Raw genomic sequence first — 6,000 nt, forward strand, 5'->3', positions numbered from 1 at the left:
TTGCATATCCCTATTACGTGTTTTAAGACAACTTTAACCATTTTCAAATAACTATTTTGTCGAGTTCCTGTCTTCATCTTTAACACCAGCAGTTTCTTCTTGAGTCATGGTTGGCAAACTAACCCTTCCATGCTTTTTCTTGCTGACTCACTGTCAGGATCTCAATCCGGCTGTGTGTGCACGCCTGTGCATTGGTTAAGTGGATGTTGGATCTGCTGCCCAGACCAGACTGGCCATCCCTACTGCGACCTCTTCAGCTGCCTTTGCAGGCTGCTCTCACCAGGGCTCCTCAGCTCCGGGAGCCTCTAGAGAGGCAGTCCAAGGTCCTGATGCCTCCACACACCTTGGAGGTCTTGTCCACGTTTTCTGGGTGAATGAGGTATAGGTGAGGCTCAGGGTATTACCATGCAGGGCACTGAGAAAGAATCCCAAATCCTGCTTTTCCCAAGCATCCTGAGGAGACTTTGATCTGCGCTGCTCACAGGAAGGCTGAGGCCAACAATGCAAATGAGAAATGGTGGGTCTCAGCTATGCACATACTTAGCCCCACTCCCAGCTCACTCAGACACAGCCTGAGGCCTTGTCACCAGCTCCCTTTATATCCTAAATGGCCACTTTAAACAACTATTCCCAAAGTGATTATGATTCTCAATAAATCTTTTTTATTTAAGGCAATTTTAAATTTTGTAGTCCTATCATCTCTCTAAGGCCCCTTTCTCTTTCATCAAATAGTGTTTATACATCCAAAGCTTGTTCCACTGATAACACAGATTTGCCATGTCTCTGCTGTTTCTGCAAATATCTGATTTAACACAGAATAAAGTTGGTTGGTTTTTTTTCATGTTCATGTGTGGCTTCCCTGTGTTAATGGACAACATTTCAGCTGATATTCACTAAGCACGTTTCATATCCTTATGTTTAAGGCAGACTTCAATCTTCGCTCCTGCCACATTGGCTAATCCATTGCAAAACACTGATTTGGAGCTGGGATTTGGCTTTGGCATAACAAATAAATCACTGAATTGCTGTGTGCTGCTCTTAGCATATCTGCTCTGCTTCCTGGGTGCCTTTAGTGACATCCCGCTTAAAATTTTTCACCTTCCTTTAACCTTTCTCTGAGTCATGTGTTTATTCTTCTAAGTAGCATCCACCTTAAAAACATTCAAGGCTGATCAGAGAATTTCTGAGCCTTAGGGACATTACTTAGACTCAAGTAATTTCTACCATCCAGACATTACAGCTAGAATGTCGTGATTTATTGAGACAGACTGAAATTGATTTCCCAAATGTAGTTTAATTTAAAATTCATTGGGCATTTATAAAACTGGATGACAGATACAGAATATATTGTCAAGAGGCAAGCAGATGTAATAAATTCCTGTAAGTAACCTCCTATGATGTGTGAAAACATTCTCTGGAGGGGAAAACCACCTCTAACTGAAACACCACCTCTGACTTAATGTCAAAATGTTCCAGTATAGCAAATAGTTTTAATGTGTATTTAAATGGTTGTTAGAATTATATACAACTATTGCGTTAATACAACTGAAAAAAGATTTACTTAGTGCATTTGATAGAAGGAAGCATCATAAGCTATTATTCCAAGAGGGGCATCTAAACTTCTGCTAATGTATAAAATGTCAAATTTTGGCAAATATAAACGTAATTATAAAATAGTAATAGCTTTTGATACTCAACTACTAAGTGATAGGCTAACCAATCTCCTGGGTCTATCTGAAAAGAGTTGATGTGATACCAGGCATCTTTTTCTCCACTGAGTTTGGGTCTGATTTTAGGGTTTGAATGCTCAAAACTGGTGAAAAAGGAAAGAGATAAAATCTTATGTGAGCTAAAGGAAGGAAAGCAAGCTTTAAACAAACATGGAGTCATCTTTTGCGCTTGCTGGTGTGAGCACCCTGACTTGTTGGCAGCTCCCCAGTTAGTGGTGCCCATGATGTCCCCGTGCTTGCAGGGTACAATGCTGTCCCGGCAGCCATGGTGCTCCATGTGAGGTCACTGCTCTGGTTCCACTCTGCCTGCACCCACACTGCTTGCACCAGGAGCTGTCTTGAGGTCAAGCTGCTCCTGTATGAAATTTCTCCTCCTGTAGAGCCAGCCAGCTTCCCTGAAACTCAAGGCAGTCTTGGTGATCAGGAAATTTCTTCTGTTGCTTTTACAACAGTACAGTCATGTCCTGTGTAGATGTTGGCAGATGGGCCTGACTACATGGAGTGAATTGCATGTCTGAGGCACAGAAAATAGGTGACAATAAGGAAACTATAATAAATCACAAATCTACATATGTTAATATGAGCAGCTTAACGCTTTCTAGTTCAGCCTTTGATGAAAACCTTTTTTTTCCAAAACAGTGGGAGCTTTTTAAAACAGTGCAAAAGAAGGTAAATTTTGGAAAACATATCTCAAAGCTCAAAACTCATATGCACCAGTATTTGCCTCTTTGTGGAACATTTGCATGCTTACCTTCATGCAACATCTTCAGTGGGAGTTTGTTGTATTGCCATGTTTATTGATACAAAAAAAACCCTTCAGTTTATCTATAAACAGATTCAGGGCTCAAAGAGAAATTCTGTGTGCAACCCTGAAAATAACAGGATTTTCTCCAGCACCTGTGAAGCTTTTGTGCTGGAGTTCAGATGAAGACTCCTGCATGTTGGTGTCTACACATGAGCTAAGTGTTTTAATTCCCAGTAGGGCTAGGGGGGCAGGTGGGAGAACTTGTGAGGTACTTCTGCAGTGTGAGATGTTCAGCCAGGGCTGGACCACCTGGGATGTCACCTGCAGGACTGTAATGTCCTTCTGGAGACAACAGGGGCTAACCTGTGACTTCTCAAATTTTACTGGTGCTGAACTGGGCACTGCAGCTCTACTTAGGCTGACCCTAAGCAGGGAGCTGATGGCTGGTTCAATGAATCTCTAGGATGCAATCTCCTTTGAATCCACTCACAAAGAGCTCATTTGATTCTGTGAACATCAAGTGCCACTTGGGAGGCTGTGGGATGACCTTCCTGGTGTGTGAGTATCGTTCTGGAAACGCATTGGTTCCCATATGCGCTGTGCCATATCTGCTGGCTCTGGGCAGGTGTCTCACAACTTAGGGGTTCTCACACTGCTTTAGGTGCCATCTTGTAGGCAACTGAATAAAGCTTTGGATCTCCACTGCCTGTAGCAGGAATGCAGACATGCTTAGTTGCTTAAATATAGCTCTATAGATGCCTCTGGGCACCAAAGGCATTCTTGGAGGCTGACTGGCATGAGGGAGAGTCTGAGAAGAACCAAACTTCCTGGAGCTGCCTGTGGGCCTGGCCACCTCTCCCCAACCCTGATGCCTCAGGGATGGCAGGTGCCTTACTTGTCCTTAGGCAACTGAGCCCTGCACTGGCCTGTGTAGGGATACTTGTGCTTGGGTGTCTGCCGATGTACTGGATCCCACCACTACTCATTTCATCAAACTTCAACTGGGTCCAAACACAGGTGTATTTTGCAAAGATGCATTTTTCAAAAATGGAGGGAAAGTTTGTGATGATTCCTGAGTTTTCAAATAATCTTCAGATTTAACAGCAAAACAAAAGTTGTAAGATGTACATATCACATTACGAATCATTAAAAAATTTTCCAAGACTTTTTATACTTTCCTTCATAAGTATAAGGAAAACAGAAAATACTAACTTTAATACTGATTTGAGTGAAAAGTGTTGTTGTGAAGGTTAATGCCATACTTATTCAATCCTTCTTCCTCCCATTTGATTTCCCTTCTTCCCATTGGCTTTTCCAGACAAATGCAGTCAAACCTATCTCCATGGGTAAAATGGTTAAACAGTATAAAAGTATTTGGACCCAGGGCTTTGAAGGCCTATTAACAACGTTAAGTACAAGAAGATACTTAATGACTTTTTAGGGTAAGATTTTTTTTTTTTTTGCTTAGTATCTCTCATTTTCAAAGAGCTTAAAATAGAAATGAACATTTAACAAATGGTTGTTTAGGCATGTGCTGTTGATTTTAATTGAAAGGTCTGAGACTCTAAGGTTCCTTTTCATGATTAACTATTTGGCTTGTTCTCCTTGTGGTGCTGGTGAGATTCTGAGTCCCAACTCTAACACAAGTATTGTTACTAAAAGTAATCAGACAGGTCCTGTTTCTGCCAGTCTTTCATAGAAAACAGTTTAAAATGCACTGGACGTGTCAAAAGGTAGAATTTAATGGAACAGAATTATATAAATCAAATCTTCCCACTACTTCTTGTAAAAACAAGTGTACAGGGTGAAACATTTTTAATATTCAGACTCGGGAGTTATTCCTTATGGCTATAAATCCAAAATATACTGGTGAACACACCTTTGTCAATATTTTCTTCACCTGCTCCATTGAGTCCTGCTCTAGGAGCATAGCACATGATGGATATCTCATTTAGTTATACATAGATTTGAACCGACTTTGAGTCCAGACAGCAGAAGATTTCTTAGTGATGATGAGGTTAATTCTTGATTCAAGGACAATGTTGCACTCCTATCAATAAGAAAGAAAGATACATGCTCACCTCTTCATATTGTGGATTTGGCTGCCACATGAGAGAGTGCTGAGAATCTCTTGCATTTTCGCTTTCCCTGAATCCTATATTCCTCTGCCTTTGCTCCCCATGAGCCTGGAGAGTCATCGTCCCACGTCCTTCCCAGAATACAAAGCACCCTCAGTGCATGACCCCTCTCCTTGGCCAAATGCTGAGTCCTTTTCTTCTACTCTAAGAGCTTGTTCTGCATGACAGTGCTTCTGTCTTTAACACGTCTTTTGTGTCGCAGGTTCTGCCCTAGGATTTGCTATGGATCTCCCATCGAGGTCAATGGATGTGGGAAGTATGTCTGCATAGCTGAAGCCTGCTTTACTGTAATTGCAAAGAAAGGCGAAGTGCTCAGATGTGATAAATGTGACATTCTTCGCTCTGGATGCTGGCTACTGTAGCTCACTGGCCCCTCAGAGAGACTGAGGACACAGCTTGCTCTCCCCCCCCAGCCCTTCTCCTACTCTCATTCTCCATTGGAGCATCCGTACAGTCTCTCAGAGGTGACTCTCTCACCGATGTCTTTGTTCCGCCCTCCTCATCACCAGGGAACAGGTCAAAACAGGTGCAGTGATGGGTTTGGACTTCAATGGTTTCAGGCCGGAGAGTTTGCTTCAACCAACCTCGAGATTCAGCTTAGTTTATTTCAGCGGCGAATGCCTATGTCCAAGGACTTTGGTGGGAGCTGTGTCTGCAAATAGATCTGAACCTGCAAATATTCAAACTGGCAAAAGAAACTGGACTTGATTTGGCCCCTAACAAAGCTTGTTAGGGGCCAAACACAGCCATTCAATTAAAAAAGCAGAAGAAGGACATGCCTGTCCATTTGGTTTGCTGCTACACACTTTTTTTTGATTAGTTTTGTAGCTGTAGGTTTGATGGTGTATTATTCCCCTTGATTTTATCTGGTGTCCATCTCCATTGCACTGAGGTTGGACTGTACCCTTTAATACGTTTTTAAAACTTTAATGAGCTTATTAAATAAGCTTCTTGTTACTAAGTGTCTCAGACTTAGTACCTCAATTGAGAGAGAGCTCTTTGCAATACCTCTGCAAGTGGAAAAAAATATACCTGTAAAAAAATTGGATTTGGGGGAATTCTTGCTGCCACTGCACCACATGGTACAATGCCACTATTTCTGCCTTCAGATGTAAATGCCTGTGCAAATGCTGCTTTTCAATTAAACTGTAGTACAATTCGTTGAAGTTTAGCCAAAGAAAGCCTGTGAATTGAAACACTTAAACGATACATTAGGATTTAGTTACAGACTTTGCATTTGCTTTCTCAACCAAATGTAAAACAATTGTTTAGTGGCCCATAGGAGAGAAGATTTTACTTGGGTTTTGTTTGAGCGTCTGTGTTAACGATCAGTGCTCAAGCGTTTTAGATTTCAATCTTAAATTAGCAATTTAAAGACAACAAAGAA

Source organism: Ammospiza nelsoni, chromosome 5, assembly GCF_027579445.1.
Source record: "Ammospiza nelsoni isolate bAmmNel1 chromosome 5, bAmmNel1.pri, whole genome shotgun sequence".
Lineage (NCBI taxonomy): Eukaryota > Metazoa > Chordata > Aves > Passeriformes > Passerellidae > Ammospiza > Ammospiza nelsoni.